This window comes from Ictidomys tridecemlineatus, chromosome 12 (assembly GCF_052094955.1).
Source record: "Ictidomys tridecemlineatus isolate mIctTri1 chromosome 12, mIctTri1.hap1, whole genome shotgun sequence".
Classification (NCBI taxonomy): domain Eukaryota; kingdom Metazoa; phylum Chordata; class Mammalia; order Rodentia; family Sciuridae; genus Ictidomys; species Ictidomys tridecemlineatus.
The window spans coordinates 44,878,037-44,895,477 of record NC_135488.1 but is presented as its reverse complement, the minus strand read 5'-3'; the positions used below and the strand labels follow the sequence as shown (position 1 = coordinate 44,895,477).

The 17,441-nt window shown below is 42.5% G+C and overlaps 1 long non-coding RNA gene across 3 annotated transcripts in view; it reads left to right on the top strand.

The window, feature by feature from the left end:
- Positions 1–16,059, top strand: part of LOC120884849 (uncharacterized) — a 47,392-nt gene extending 31,333 nt beyond the window's left edge. The window contains exons 2-5 of one of the 3 annotated variants that reach the window (XR_013428809.1): positions 4,078–4,214; positions 5,986–6,789; positions 7,225–10,537; positions 10,970–16,059. This is a non-coding gene — a long non-coding RNA (uncharacterized LOC120884849). Of the gene's footprint in view, positions 1–4,077; positions 4,215–5,985; positions 10,538–10,969 lie in introns of all 3 variants that reach the window. The other 2 variants (XR_013428808.1, XR_013428807.1) reach the window with 2 other exon arrangements.
- The last annotated feature ends 1,382 nt before the right edge of the window (positions 16,060–17,441 follow it).

Sequence of the window (17,441 nt, the reverse complement as noted above, 5' to 3'; positions counted from 1 at the left end):
GGACATTGTCAACTGGCTGACTTCATGTCTCAACTTCACTGGGCCAGAGGTCGTGCAGACATTTGTTCTAATGGTATTCTAGGTGAGTCTGTGCAGGTATTTCCAGAAGCGATGAGCCCTTCAACTGTAGACTTAGAAAAGCACCTGGCTCTCCCCAGTGTTGGTGGGCCTTGTCCAATCAGTTGATGGCCTAACAAAAAGGCTGACTTCCTCAGAGTAAGAGAATTCTTACTGCTTGACTGTATTTAAATCGAGACCTCAGCTCTTTCCTGTCTCTGAACTTGAACTGAAACATCAGCTCTTCCTGGGCCTAGAGATTGCCCACCTACAGAGTGGAGCTCACACAATTGGCTCTCCTGGTTCTCAGGCCTTGGAACTATACCCTCAGCCCTGCTGGGTCTCCAGCCTGCCAACTCAGTCTGCTGACCACCTCCGTGACTCCATAAGCCAATTCCGTGTGGTAGATGTATAAAACAAAATGTCGTATGCATGATTTGGGATTTATATTTATGTATTTAGATATTGGATCTTAAATGTCCCCCACATGACCATGTGTGAAAGCTTGGTCTCCCACTTGGCACTGTTGGGAGGGGGAACCTTCAAGGGGTGGGCTCTAGGGGAAGTCTAAATCATTGAGAGGATGCCTTGAAGGGAACACAGCCCCTTCCTTCTCCATTTTCTATTTCAATTCCAAGCCGTGAAGTGAACATCTTTGTCTGCACATGCTTCTGCCATGATGATGCGCTGCCTCACCACAGGTCCAAAAATGAAGGCGCCATTCAATCATGAACAGAAACCTCCAAAACCGAGTCAAAGTAAACCTTTCCTCTCTCAAGTACTTTGTTACAGTAACAGAAAGTGGACTAACACAGTAGATGTACACACACACCCACACATAGACACGTTGTGGTTCTCTAGAGAAGCCTAAGACAGTGACAAACGAGACTAAATCTGAATTTGGACTTCAAGCCACAGTCATCCTTTGAGGCTGAGCCAGAGACTCAGCCGCAGATTCCTAGGAGGTCCACCTCCATCTCCACCCCCTGGAAGAGGCCCTCTGGGGTGCAGGGGGTTTCATGTGACATGGGGCTAAATACTCCTACTAATGAGATTTGTTTTTAAAATATTCTAAGGGGACCGGGGTCCTCACTGTTTGATCATGGTGACCAAAGCCCTCACTGACACACCCAGGAGCCAGCCTTGCACCAAGTGGATTCCTCTGGAAAGCAGGAGGGGCCAGGGTGGAATCTGGACGTAGATTCACATGCTTCTGCATGTGACTGAAAAAGACACAGTGCAGCTGTGTGTCACTCAACTAGGTGCATCCTTCGCCAGCTTCGTCACTGTGCAAACAGCATAATGTGTGCTCACATGGACAAAGATGGGACATCGCTAGGTAATACAATCTTGTGTGATATGATCTCAGGGGACCGCCATTGTAAATGTGCTTCATCGTTGACCAAAACATCGTTATGCATGTACTGTATTGTAAAATGCCTCAACCTCTTTTCTTTTTCTATGTTCAAACAAGGACCTGTGACAAAAGAAAAGACAGAAAGAAAAAAGAAAAGAAAAAGTTTCCCTAAGCCCTATTGCCCCTACAGAGTTTTATCACAAACAAGTGGCAAGCCCACATCCGGGCACAGGAAACCAACTTCCCTTTCCCTTTTCTCCAGCTCCTGTTACCCAGGATGGAGTCCACATGGAAAAGACTGGAAGAGCCCATGGTGGAGCTCAGAGCTTGGGTGCCCGCATCAAAGGGATGGTGTCAGGCTGTTGACTGGAGGGGTTGTGGGAGGGGCAGATTCTCACTTTTCACTCTGGATAAGTCAGGCTGAACTGGACGAACAGAAAGGTATCACAAAAACAAAATGGCTTTGGGGAGTAGGTGATTAGAATTCACAGGCGCTGAGAATTTGGGTGACTTCTCAAACATGGAACATTGCGTAAGTGGTCCCAGGAAGGACTGATAAGATGCAAAGGGCAGGAGTTAACTCTGCTTATCCACAACACAGAAAGAACTAACCTTGTGCTAAATAAGCACTGAAATGTTTTCTGTTTAGACTTCAAAGAGGCTCAAGGACACAGCAGCTGTGCCCTGGCAGCCTCTCCTTTGATAATGAGACCCTTGGCCCTGGTGCACCAATGGCAAGCCAACAACCTGTGTGCAGAGGGAGGGGGAAACACCAGGAGTGAATGCAAATATGAACATCAATACCTGGGTTTCACGGATACGGGATCAAAGCCGGCAGAGGGTTGACACAGAAGCAAAGGCAATGACTCAATGCACAGCAGAAGCTTTAGAAATGTAAATATGAAATTTCATGAGACCCTCAAGTACCCGCAAAGCCAACAAATAGGAGTAAATACCCAGTGTGGTCAGTTCAAAGTTGGTTCCATCTTTCTGGACAACAGCGTGTCACTATGTATAATAGTGTCACTATGTATAATAAGGGCAACAAATTTGTTTCCTAACTTCTAACTCAATATTCCAAAGCTTTGGGAATCATACCACACACACAAAAAAATTGTTACCACTGTTAAAAAGATAGGAAGTGCTGCACATGCTCATGAAGTGAAATTGTTTATATGAATTATGGCATCTTCAGCCAGACTCATATAGGCCCATATGATCACTTTATAGATGGAGACACCCAAGGGAGGTAAAATGGCAAATAGTTTTTATCTGATATGGCAATTCCCTCGATTAGAAAGTGCATCGCTGAGTCCTGGTGCATGCTCCTTACTACCACTAGAGCAGAATTTCCTCTCCAGAATTAATCCTTTGAGAGCGAAGCAAGAGACAGCAGTCCTCAGAAATAATGATTATCAGAAAGAGTTTATGTTTGTAATTAAATATAAGGTATTCTTCCTGGACTTTATCCATCCTGATCCCTAGAATGTGGCATACCTGGAAAGAAACGTACCTTCAAATAGTTGAAGAAGTTGAGGTTCATGTCACCAGTGACATTCAATATGACCGTGTTTTCTGGGACTGCCAAAGTTTTTATGATTTATTGATTAAAACCCACACACAAGATTGTCAGAACAATTTCTTTCAGATTTGATGTATCTTTTTGTTCAAAGTGATGGTTAAAAACTGCTTTTACAAGTATTATGAAATATTTACTCAAGTAGGTACAACTTTGACTTTGTTTTGTCTTATAAAATAACAATTGTTACCTCCTAACAGCTGTAAATACGATGCTAGCTGTTACTAAACTTTTGGCGCTTTCTAGTTTTCATTAAATGCATAGGAAATGTTTGATCATAATTAGTCTGATTTAGGGATTAATTTCCAATAAAATTTTGCCTTTTATGTTTTGTTACATATTAAAATTGGTAATATATTTGTGTTGTGATCAGTTATGTACCAAAATAATAATTATTTTAATATCATGATTATTTTATATAATATGAAATATTATATCAATAAAAGATTTATATTTTATATAAATTATACCATAATTATAATAAATGTTTTAAATAATAATTATAATAAAAATTCAATCTGGAAAAAAATCTAATATTTATGAACTATGGTTTCATTGAAATGGTAAAATTCCAGTTTCCATAGATTCACTTTGTATGGTGGGATAATCAATAAAACACTTTCAAGAGTAACGATATATTATGAATATAAAAGTGCTCAACTTTATACTTTGAATCTATAGCCCTTGTTGCTCTGCCATTGTGACTTATTTTTTAAAATGACATGTTTCTCTTCCTCTCTCTCCCTCCCCCTTCATAATCCCTTCCCCTCCCTAAACTCAGGGAAAACAAGATTACCTTTCTTCCCCATCCTAGGCAGAGTTATCTGTCCTTGGACACACTCCCACCACAAGAATGAAGTAATTCAGACTTGGGGATGGCACCAGAATATCTCAGAAATGACTATCTTTCAAATTAACAAATAAATTACAACTCCAGACAGTATTCATGGAATGTAGACTTTGAATCACCTCTTTAAAAATTCCCTGTTCCCCCTGATGGGCAGATTCACAGTCTCTGGGACAGGAGGCCCCTGTTTCTCTCCTTTGCAAGCAAAGCAATAAAACTTCCATTTCCTTTCCTCAGAACCGTGTCCTCGTTATGGACATCAAAGACAAGTACCGAGCTTTTGTGTAACAGGAAGAAAAAAGCCATGGAAAAAGTGAATTGGAAACACAATTTCAAGGAAACTCTACCTTTGTTCATTTTTAAAATGGATATTGGTAAGTATTAAATTATTATAATTTTGAAATTCCTTTGTAAACTTTTAAAGGAATGATGCAACAGTTTTTGTTTTTGATGTTCAATTTTTGCATCCATCTAAACTCATGTGAAAGTTTTAAATGTCAACTTAAAATACGCAATGGTAGGAATGGCTGCAAAATTCTTTTTGGAGGGCTGGGGTTGTGGCTCAGTGGTAGAGCACTTGCCTAGCTGGTGTGAGGCACTGGGTTGGATTCTCAGCACCGCATATAAATAAATAAAATAAAGGTCCAACAACAAAAAATTTTAAGGGATGTCCCTTTATTTGTCAGCTCTGACAAATAAACTCTCAAGTCTCTGCCTTTCATTTCTTCATTGCCCGTCTCCCACTTTCTTATTTTCTTTTCAGTCCACACAAAAAATAATACCTTCATCAAATAAATTTGGGAAGTTTTTCAAATTTTTGTTTCAAACACTTACAATGCAAATGCATATTGAGTCTGCTACAAAATACTGTGTAATACTAGATTTCACTTATTGTCTCCCAAATTTGTTTGATCATTGATCTCCATTATTTCAAACATCCATTTTAGTAACCCATTGTTATTGTTCTGGGGGAAAGGTTGCCCTGTCAGATCCCCTTTACCACTGAGGTGAAGTGAAAGTCCATTTAAAAAAAAAAATTGTGAATGGAACATTAAGTAAGAAAGTAGAACAAAAAATATTAATACATCACAACTATGCGAAACTATTTATTGTTTAAACAATTCCTGGACTATTGTAAATCGCTTAGCATTTCTTTTTTTCTTCTTTTATAAAATTACTTAAGATAAAGATAAAAAAAAAACAGAGGATGGACGGGAGGGGAGGGCGGGGAGGATGCCTGCAGGCAGGTGTGTATTTCCTTGCTTGATTGATTCAGGGGATTATCCTGACCATAAAATAGGGTCTGGGCTGTCAGGGTCACCAAGTCCAGCAGATACACTAGATTCAAGCAAATTCAGTATCTGGGAACTGTCTCAAGCAAGGAAGTTGCTTTAGCCCGCAGAGGCAAGTTCTTGAGAACCATTATTGAGTGCAACCTGGTGGACGTGGCAAGCTTTAAGTTTCAGCGTTCTAGGAGTTGGTTTTAAATTAGGATGTGAATAGCTTATGCCAATTGGAGAAGTCATCATCGCCGGTTCTTGCCATTTCTTGGCCTCATACGTGGAAGAGAGAGCAAAACAACGGGGAAAAGTGGGATTCCATGAAAACAGAAAGGAGATAAGTGGAGTAGAGAAAGGGTAGAGAGGGAGAGCGAAAGGGGGACAAGAAAATGGAGAAACAGGGATGTGATTGGTCAAATTATGCTTTGTACATAGATGACTATACCACGGTGAATTTTACCTTTATGTATATCTATAAAGCCCTAATTAAAAAAAAAAAAAGATATAAATAAATAGAAGGAAGACCAGTAGAGGAAGGAGAACAAAGGGAGGGAAAAGAGGAAGGAAAGGTAAAGTACTGGGGACTAAAGTGAGCAAATTGTATTCTATGTATGTCAGAATGAACCCGCTATTATGTATGAATACAATACATTAATAAAAATGTTTTTTTAAAAAATAAGATGCCGTGAGGGTTTGGAAGAACTGCCTGGGCTTGTATTTGTTTGCTTACTTTTGGGGACTGAACCCAGAGCCTCATGCGTGCTAGGCTAGTGTGCTACCACTGAGCTCCACACCGGAGCCCCTGCCCAGGGTGATGATCTCATCAGTGAGTTGTCCTTCTTTCCAGAGAATTCTGTTCTTGCAGGTGCTGACTTTTCTTCGGCGACTTAGCTTGTGTCAGAGCATCTGTGAAACAAAACCACCAGGCTTCAAAAAAGAAGCGCTGCAGCAAATCCAATAGAAGGTTCTTTGCCAACTGCAGAAGAGTAAACACAGCCAGAAGAGAGCTACCGGTCGGTCTCAGTCACCAGCCTCTTCCTTGCACAAGGAAAACGGCTAATGGACTCCTAAGAGGCTTCGATCATGACAGGACAGAAGAAAATGGCTCAGAGCACCTCTTACTCTAGGGGACTACATTGGCAGCTTATGTCCTTCGGCACGGCTGTAAATGACCAAGTCTGAAGTAATCCACCTTTGATTATCTGAGGATTAATCTATGTTGTCCATACACTTATATGTGTGCATTTACATATTCTAAAAATGGGCATGATAACTCACAATTCTACACGTTCTTTAACTTGGCATTATTCACATAAGAGACACATAACATACTACTAATCGTCTTAAAGTATACATTCAGTGGTCTTTAGTATACTCACAATGTGCAGTCACTAGCTCTACCTCATTTTAAAGTTGCCTTATTGCCCTATAAAAATAACGCAAACCCATTTAAAAAAATCACTCTTCCCTTTCTCTCACCCCGCCTCCCTCTTTCCTTCCTTCATCTCTTTTTTGAAAGAAAGCTGACAGTTTTGGAGGCTGAATGTCCAAACAGCATGGTGCAGGCTCTGGGGAGGGAGCCATGCAGGATGCTGGGAAAGAATCACAGGACCAAGCGCAGCACAGGGAGATTGGCTGGTAATTCCTCATCTGCTTTCTTCCTCTATAGGTATGATTTCCCCCTCCCGGGATTTTTTGGTGTCTGTGTTCATAAGGAGTACTGACTGGTCTGTAGTTTTCTTGTGGTATCTTTGCCTGGCTTTGACAGCACACCAGTTCTCACCTTGTACAATGGGTTAGAAATGGTTCTGTTTTAAAGAGTTTGAGTAGGATTAGTGTTCATTCCATTTAAATGTGCGGTAGGATTCACCAGGGAAGCCATCTGGTCCAGGGTTTACTTTATTGGGAAGATTTTGATTACTGATTCAATCTCCCTATTACAGGCTTGCTGATTTTTCTGTCTTCTTGAATCAGTTTTGATAATTTGTATGTTTCTGGGTGTTTGTCTAGATTATCTAGTTTGTTGGTGTTCTAGCTGTTATATTCTCATAATTAGTTGTAATTACCTTATTTTTTAATTTTTATTTTATTTTATTTTTTTTAGTTTTCGGCGGACACAACATCTTTGTTTGTTTGTGGTGCTGAGGATCGAACCCGGGCAACAAGCATGCCAGGCGAGCGTGCTACCACTTGAGCTACATCCCCAGCCCCCTGTAATGGCCTTGTTTTTATTTCTGACTTCAGTTATTTGCATCTTCTCTTTCTTCCTTTGTCTTAATCTATTTTAAGGTTTGTCAATCGGGTTGCTCTTTTCACTGAACCAACTTTTGGTTTCCTTGATTCTGTTGTTTTCCTGTCTTATCTCGGCGCTAATCTCCCTGCTCTTTATCTCTGTTCTGATCACTGTTGCTGTTTCGCAGCTTCCTTTTTAACCTGGCCTTCTACATAAAGGAGCACCCCAGAAATGGTGAAAAAGGCTCATGTTAGATCTTCAGACTACTTCATTGTCTTTATTAGTCCTAAAGCCAGGAAACTGGAGGAGGGACAATGTGTTCCAATACTCTAGAGAAAATTTCCTTAGACTTTTGGGACCTTATTAAACCTGTTGAAACATTACGGAATCAGGTATGAAATGTAAATTAGGATTCTATTTATTTATCTTGAAAGTGATAAAATTGCTAGCTATTTTCAAGATTAAAAAAAAAAAAAACATCAGGGGCTGGGGCTGTGGCTCTGTGGTCAAGCGCTCCCCTAGCATGTGTGAGGCACTGGGTTCGATTCTCAGCACCGCATATATAAAAAAATAAAAATAAAGGTTCATCAATAAGTAGAAAAAATATATTTAAAAAAAAAGTCAGAGGAAAATATCTGTACCATGACCCAGAGGGATCCATTATCTATCCTGCTTTGTACATACCACCTGACAATCACCCTTTATGTAAACATGTGCACCCATGTGTACGGTGTGTATGTGGGCATGCATGCATACACGTGTATATGTGTATATGTGTGTGTAAGTGTGTGTGTGTGTGTGTGTGTTGCATGTATGGATGTGTCCATGTTTTGCACAGCTCTAGAACCAATGTGCTGAAAAGTTATAATTTAATGGCGGGGAACCAGAGATTAACTCAGAGGCACTCAATCATTGAGCCACATCCCAGCCCTATTTTGTATTTTATTTAGAGACAGGGTCTCACTGAGTTGCTTAGTGCCTCGCTTTTGCTGAGGATGGCTTTGAACTCATGATTCTCCAAGCTGCTGGGATTATAGGAGTGTGCCACGGTGCCTGGCTGATAAATTATAATTTTAAGCAGATATTTTTTGGGGGTGCCAGAATAATTCACAATAATTCTGCCAATTTCTGTGTCCTCATCCCGGTATGTAGTTAAGTTTATGTTATATGAGCCCATGATTCCAGCAATAGCTAATTCAACTAAGTTGGAAAACTGTTTCAGACTAGGACCAATCAGATTATTTCCTCCAAAAACTTGGATTAGGGACCAAAGAGAGTCACCCAGTTTTTTCACAACTAGAATTGGAAGTGAATACAGATGCTCTCTAAACAGCCCAAAACACCAGTCAAACACCATGAAGTGGTAGGTGAGAGATGCCAAGAGAGAATCTTTCCCTTTGGAGTCCATGGAATACCCCTAAATCCTGATAATAAATTCTGTTTATTTGTTTGGAGTAACTGATATCAATTGCTGTTTCTAACCAAATATTTCTAAATTGCTATGGTTTGTCCCCTCCAAAATGCATATTGAACTTGTTCCCTGGTATAATCATGATGAGAGATAGTGGGACATTTAAGAGGTGATTGGGTAATTATGACCTATTAGTGCAGTTCTATGGGACCAGAATACATATCAGGGATGTATCCTCCTTTTTTTGCATGTACTCGCTTGTCTTTCCACTTTTCTACCGTATTGTAACAGCACAGGCTCTTCATAATTGTAGACACTGACTGGTGGACTTCCAGTCTGCAGAACTGTAAACTAATAACTTCTTTTCTTTATAAATTACCAGTCTGTGGTATTTTGTGATAGCAGCAGAAAATAGGCTAAGACAGCAATTTTGGACAAATAACTTATCTTCATCACTTTTCCATTTCTTCATCTCCAAAACAATTTATATTAAATGATAACTTCCTGGAGCCTGCTTTCCACATGAAGCAAGAGTTTTGCTTATGCTTGGCAGAGACAGGGGAAAAGACTAATGCAGGCTTTTACTGTCTAAGTCAGTTCTCCACAGTGGCAGAAAGCCAGTCAGAGAGAGGTCATCTTTATCATAACAGACAAGGGCCACACTCACCAAGAGCTATAAAAGTCTCTAGGTGGGGAGTAATCTTTGCAAACCAAATCCAGATGGAATATTTTTCCAGATGGAAATTTAGACTAAAAGTATAGAAACATTCTGGTAGCTGTCTCCTTTCTATATTTTCACCAGGTCCCATTCAGTTCTTTCATTCTTACATATAGTTTTGTGATCATAAATCTTGTCCTCCTAATTAGATTAAATGTTCCTTAGGAGTAGAGGTCAAAATGTGCCCATCTTGTTCTGAATCCCCAGTGTGCTGTTTTGGGTATGTGGTGGTTACTCTTGACGAGTTAGTTTGCATCCACCACCCAAATAAATCATTGCTTAAAGATGCTTTCACTGTGCTGTGAACGGATAATTATGATTGTAATGCATTCCACTATTGTCATGTAGGTAAGAAATTTTTTTTAAAAAAAGATGCTTTTACTGATATCAAGATTCTTAAGATGTCTTAATTGACAGAGTCATTGACAAACTGAATATATACCTCAAAAAGTATTCGTTGAGCTCATGCTAAGTATCACATTGTATCCACTCACCCCTGTGAACCCACCCTTCAGTTCTCCAAGAAGAAGGAAAGAGGAATGCGAGTGGGCTGTTCTTCCATCCCAAATGACTGACAGCTTTGTTCATCAAATCTATCACAGAAGAGGACTTCGCTCACATGAGATGCTGTGTCAATCCCGGTCATTAGAGACGTAGACGGGATTAAATACAGGAGGCCTTCGTGAGGGGGATTGCCTGTGGGAGAGAAAGTAGGAAGGAAGCTAAGAAGGGTACGGAGAGCATCAGACGAAGAGGAGCAAGAGGGAAGGTTGGGGAAGTCCCAGGCAACCAGGCTGCAAAAAGAAGCCCCGCTCCAGGAAGAGGCCTGCCTTAGTGCCCGACTGAGAGCAGTCCAGGGGGACATGGCCTTGGCGTGAACCATGGCAGGTTGCAGAGTGGAGCAGCTGGGCCCTTGACCGTCTGGGAGGCAGGCCCACCACTGATGCCCAGTATTTGCTTCATTGAATGGATGATCTTCCCTGAAAGAGCCACATCCCTCCTCTTCTCTTACTTGTCCATTGTCACCAAAACAGAAAGGCTGCAGGTCCTGGGAGGTGAGCAGTGCTATTGGCTCCGTCTTCCAGTCGGGGCAGATTGTCGGCTCATGAGGAGATTTCCAGGATCATGCTTTTCTTCAGTCTCAGAAAAGTCAGATCATCCCACAGATTGTCTCATTTTTCTTGGCAAAGTCCAAGATTGTCCTCCAAAAGTATAAGGTGATCAGAAGTGTGTGTGTGTGTGTGTGTGTGTGTGTGTGTGTGTGTGTGCGCGCGCGTGTTTACGTAAGAGCATTCTGTGTGCGTGTGCATGACAGACATGGGACAGATACCTGGCCAGCTTGGAATCTGTGCCATGCAAGGCTTTGAATCTGAATATTTCAGTGCTTACTCTCCTTTCATTAAAACGAAAAGGCAAAGATAATTTGCAGCATTTAATATTAATTCATCAATTAAAATTTTGTTTCATGGATTTTCTTTTTCCTCTAGATTCCAAGCAATTTGGCAAAATTGCAAAAACATCTAGCCGTATACTTACTGACATCAAAACACTCTCAAGGTTAGTGTTAAGTAGAAAACCATTGCTTTCTGGAACTAAAATGTACTTTCATCAACCAAAACAAACAAAACTCAATTATTTTAAGAGATTCTAACGTGCTATTTGGTGCCCGCTCTATGTTGCTTACAACTCCATTTGAGCAGAGCGGAATAACTGTATTGGTGCTGTAAAATTAAAAGGCAAAGACTCGTCTCTGCTTTGGATGATGTCATTTTCCTCTACTTTCATTTTTAGAGAACCCAATTTACATCACTGTGGGAAAAAAATCTGATCACATTAAAAATCATGTTTGCTAATAGTTCTTTGTAGATTAAGCCAGATGCACCAATAGCTTGAAAAATAACAAAATTTAATAGTATTTGCAGAAGACCTATCTCTGATTGGAAAGCTAGATTCATTTTGCATTCACATCTGACCTTCTTACATAATCAGCAAGAAAAACAAAAAATTGTTCAGGGAAAAGCCATTTGGACATTTTCCATGGACCTGTGCGTTCAAGTCCAAGAATACAGAGGTCAAAATTAATGTATACATATTGCTCTGAACAACTCTGAAATTCCTTTTTGTTCCCATTGAAGATAGGAGGCGACCTCCTCCCCACTTCTACAATCGCTTCCTCATCAGCACTTCCCTTTTGATTCGTCCTTCATGCAACTGCTTCTTCCAGCTCACGCTAATCACATGCGAAGTCTTCCACGGGTCCTGGGGGGATACACGAGAGACAAAGCCCATCTGCACTCTCCCCAGACTTTCATTTTAGGTGCAGAAAAGAAGACAAGCACACCACAACCAACCGTCAGTAAACCAGAAGCTGGAGGCTGAGACAGAGAAGGAGTGGCCTCCATTTCCGCCAGCCTTGGAGGTGGAGGCTGAGAGATGTGTCTAAGGTCAAAGGGGGCAGAGAAGGAACCAGACAGGAAGAACACGGTGAGGAGGCACAGGGAGGGAGAAGGGCAGCAAGCAGGATCCGCTTTGCTCAAGGCAAGGCCCTTCCTGGGAGAAGTGGGACATGAAGCTGGGAAGGTGGGAGGTCCAGGCTGTGGACATGTGCGGTGCCAGCTGGGCCCTGAAGCCATTCTTGGGCAGGTGACAGGATCATTAAACGCTTTTAACCAAGGAGTGACTTGAACAGATGATCATGGAGCTATGAAACCAAGTGATGAGACACAGATTCCTGGGAAAGAGGCCCAAACCCAGGAGGGTGTCACAGGACTCAGCGCATAAAGTGAGGGGCCAGCCACGTTCAGAAGGTGGCCGTCACCGAGAACTTGAGTCAAAAGCCGGAGTCAGCCAGGAATTGACAGGAGGGCATGGAGGGGTCCAGGGTGCCAAGGAGAAGATCGCATTCCAAGCCTGAGCGACTAGAAATGGCTCTGCCTACCATGAGAAGGAGAATAAGAGAGACGGGGAGATGCCGGTCAGGAGAGGAGGGCTGTGGACGGAAAGCCAAGACGCGACGTTCCCCTTGATCGTGGGGAGCTCGCTGTATGGATGGTGCGTCCCTACAGTCCCTGGGTAGAAAAGAGAGCTCATTAGAAAAGTTATAGTCACGAGATGAAAATTTGGAACGGATAAGAGAGTGAGGGAGAAGATAGTTCCATGTGTGTACAGAAGCCCATGGAAGAAGATGACGTGGTAGAAAGGAGAACAGAAAAGAGAGTTCAAGACAGAATTTGGGAATTCTGTCTGCTGTGTTTGTCCCCACGTACACTGGAACTTGTACTGAAATATGATTCCCAGAGAAACAGTGTGGAGGTGGTTGTACCTTTAAGAGACAATTAGGTTATTGGGGCTCCATCCTCATGAACGGTTTCCCCAGAAAGTGGGCTAGGTTTCTTGGGAGTGAGCTGGGTCTCAAAGGACTGTATTATTTACAGTGAGAACGAGTGGTTATAAAATGAGTACCTTATTCTTCCTCTTTCACGCACACCTGCTTGCCTTTCTTGTACAAGCTTCTGCCACAGAATGCCATCTACCCCGAGGCCCTCGCCAGAGGCTAAGAAAAGGCTGGCGACGTGACCTTTGCCCTCCAGAATTGTGAACTAATTACAACCCTTCTTCATAAATCATCCAGGTTCAGGTATTTTGTTATAGCAACAGAAAATAGACTAGGATGATGACTCTAGTGCAATTGGGGAAAGGAAGAGCTGAGTATGGTTCTCACTCAATCATCGTGTTCTCCTCCAGCCTCTCTTGGCACCACCTGGGTGGCTGGCGCTGCCTGTTATTACCTGCATCTCTGGGTCTCTTAAGGCTCCCCCCCAGGACACACCTGGGGTGGGGGAGGGGTGCTGCAGTATGGGCAGGTCTTCTCACGGGGCTGCCCCCGATTCATCCACACAACTATTCAAAAAGGCTGGGATCCTGTTAAGAGCTGTGTTAAGGCTTTGTGGCTAAGGGGAGGAAATTACAGTGTAGGAAAGAAGAAAGCTGATGTCTGTGTTGCTAAATATAATGATTACATCCCAGACTCCCGGAGAAGAGGAAGAACATCAGCCCTTTCTCAGGGTGCACTTGCATTTTATTTTTTCCTGTGCAAACCTTCACGTCTCACCTCTGTTCTGAATTCAGTGGGTCCTCTGACCGTGGGCTACCCTCACTTCATACTGGTGTACAACCCAAGGACACAGTGACTCCTAGGACGTATCCCGGATGGGAGTTGGTCAGTCTGGAACGACAGTGCAGGTGGCTTCAGGAGAGCAGGCTGAGGAGGGCCTTCCCACCCCAGGTTCAGTCTCTGCTCAGGACTGGCCTGTGGAGGTGAGGAGAGGCCTGGCAACTGTCACAGAGATAAGAAGACAACAGAAGCTCACACCCCCCTCTCAAGGACAATTAATGATCCTCAGGATCATTAATATTCATTAAGGAAGACCAGCCTTCTCCTAAAGACCACAGAACCTGCAGGAACTCTCCCAGCCCGTCCCTGAAAGAGCATCTTGCATTTTTCAGCAGATCAATTTGTTCCCTTTTTCACTTTCTCGGCTCTGGGACATGCCTCGGGCCCACCTGTGAGATGCTCAGGGTTCCCGCCACAAAACCATCCATCAACCCAAAGACGCCGTGGAAACCCTGAAATTCCATTTTTCCTATATGGAATGTGAGGAAGAGCCGGCAGCCAGCGTGGCAGAGACGTAACAGGCAGAGAGGCAAAGGGGTCAGGCAAACAGAAGAACAACCTAGACTCAGGGGAAAAGGAGACTTGAGGCTGTGGTTTCCTGCACTCCAAAGAAATCACCGTGAAAGACATGACTCGGAAAATTCAACTTCCTGCCTCTGATGTCCTTGGTGACGGTTGACAGAGGCAGGTCAGCAGAGTGGGGTGGACCTGGGAACGGAAACCACGGGTCTTCTTTTCAGGAAAGGATAGCAATGGAAAGAAGGAGGGAAGATGAGATAAGATGGTAGGAGATTCAGGTCAGGCTTGTTTGGGAGGAGGGATGGCCGGGGATGTTTGTGAGCAGACTGGAAAGATCCACGGACCAGGAGAGATGGAAGACAGACTGGCCCCGCCGGTGACGCCAGGTGAGAAGGGATGGGAGGCCACAGGAGGTAGCATGTGAAGCAGGTAACCAGAGAGGAGCTCTCTCTTCCTTTTGAAGGAAGATCCCAAAGCAACTTAATAATAAACATAAATACATAACCCCAACGCGACTGAGGCAGGGAGAGGGTGTGCGGTGAAGGAGAATCCTGAGTTCAGGCTGAGGAGCTGAGGTTGGCGGGGATCTCCACGAATGCCCAGGGACCACCGTGGCTCCCCCACATGGAAATGGAGAGGCCGCCACCAACAGGTGAAAACCCCACCAGACTCCCTCTACAGGTAACGCGGCCCAAGGCTCCCAGGGACTAAAGCTAAACAAAACACCAGCAGCAGCTGTGAGATGGTGGTAAGAAGAACGCCGGGTCGTTTCTGAAGGCGATCATCTGGAGAGAGAAGCCTGACATTGCCATTCCTCTCCCCTTGAGGCGTCGGCCAGTTCCCGCAGAGGCATCTGAGCAGCATTATGGGATTTGAGGGATAACTGCTTTCTAACTCTTCCAAGTCCAGTTCACTTTGTCTTTTAATAACATAACCGAAGGCTGGGGTTGTGGCTCCGTGGGAGAGCGCTTGCCTCACCTGTGTGAGGCACTGGGTTCGATTCTCAGCACCGCATATCAAAATAAGTCAATAAAATAAAGGTCCATCAACAATCTAAAAAAAATCTTTAAAAAAATGGTGATATAAGCAAGCCTATCTTTTGGTCACTGAAGGTACGGTGTGTTCAGCATCTGGAAGAGATGGCAGCGGCTCCTCAAAAGGTTGAGCACAGAATTAGCACATGCCATAAGCAATTCCACTCCCAGGTGTGTATCTGAAAGAATGAAAGCAGGGACTCACTTCCTTGTCCAGGAATATTCACAGAGGGAGGGGTTAGCCACAATAGCCAAAAGATGACCCTACGTGTCACCAACAGATGAACCACAGTAAACGTTCTGAGAGAAACAAGGAATAGTGTGTGTGTGGTGGGGGAGAAATACAGACACTGAGATGATAAGGAATCCGTTCACGCAGTTACGAAGCTGAGCAGTTCCATATCTGCCGTCTGCAAGAGGAAGCCCTGGGAGAGCCAGGGATGTAGCTGGAGGCCTGTGAGCTGGAAGGAGGAGGGTATAGAATTCAGTATGTGTCTAAAAGCCTGAAAACCAAGAGTGCCCAAGTCCAGGGAAGATCCATATCTCAGTTCCAGCGGTCAGGCTAAAGGAGAGTGACCCCAATCTTCCTCTGCCTTTTTGTTCCATTGTGATGTTCCACAGATTGGATGATGCCCAACCACATTTGGGAAAACAACTTGCTTTTCTCAGCCTATTGATTTAAATGCTAGTTTAAATACTCTTGCCAACCCACATGGAAATAATGTTTAACCAGATATCTGGGCATCCCATGGCTCAGTCAAGTTGACATATAAAATTTACCTCCCCAAAGGGAAAAAAAAATCAAGGGAGAGAAATGAATTACAGCAGATGGGGTAGAGAGAGAAGATGGGAGGGGAGGGGAGGGGGATAGTAGAGGATAGGAAAGACAGCAGAATACAATAGTCACTAGTATGGCAATATGTAAAAACGTGGATGTGTAACCGATGTGATTCTGCAATCTGTATACGGGGTAAAAATGGGAGTTCATAACCCACTTGAATCAAATGTATGAAATATGATATGTCAAGAGCTTTGTAATGTTTTGAACAACTAATAAAATAAAATAAAATAGGGGCTGGGATGTGGCTCAAGCGGTAGCGCGCTCGCCTAGCATGCGTGCGGCCCGGGTTCGATCCTCAGCAGCACCACATACCAACAAAGATGTTGTGTCCGCCGAGAATTAAGAAAAAATAAATAAATGTTAAAATTCTCTCTCTCTCTCTGTCCCCCTCTCTCACTCTCTCTTTAAAAAAAAAATAAAATAAAATAAAATAAAAAATAATAAAATAAAATAAAATTAACCTCCCCAGTGGATAAGTGTAAAGTATACTACCTCAATGGATAAACAAAATGTGGATATACAAGGAGATATTATTTGGTCACACACACAAAAAATAAAGTTCCAAATTATGCTACAGCATAGATGAACTTTGAAAATATTATGTTAAGTGTAATAAGACAGATACAAAAGGGTAAATATTATATGACTCTGATTATGACAAATAGATTCCATTAGATATTTCACATGTCATATCATATTTGATTCTAGAATTAGGAATAGGGAAATTTACGAATAGGATTAAGATTATCAATCATGATTATCAATCATGCTTAGCAGAAGCAGCAATGAGGAGTTATTGCCTAGAGAGAATGTTTCTGTTCTGGAAAATTGAAAACACTGAGGAACTAGATAATAGTGACAGTATGTGTGTAATTGATGCTGCTCAATGTAATACACTTGAAGTTCACAAACATGCACCCAAACATGACAAATTTTAATTTTTTAATATTTATTTATTTTTTAGTTTCGGCAGACACAACATCTTTGTTGGTATGTGGTGCTGAGGATCGAACCCGGGCCGCACGCATGCCAGGCAAGCTACCGCTTGAGCCACATCCCCAGCACGACAAATTTTATTTTATATATACTTTACCTTAATGAAAAATTTTGTAACATGCCTGACCCCATTTAAAGACAGAAAAAAACTTAATGGTCTTCTCAATAGGATGTAGAAATATTATTTGATAAAACTCAAAATCACTTATGAAAAATATTTTTTAGCAACTTAGGATCAGAGGAGAACTTCTTTACTTCTTTAATCTGATGAAGGATATTGTGCCAGTTATCAATTTATTCCCTCTCAGTTCCAGATTCACTCTTTGGTACCTGCAAGAGAAGGTGGCCTTCTCTTCCCAGCTCCACTGTGTGGTATATTGCTTTTTAATCTCCTG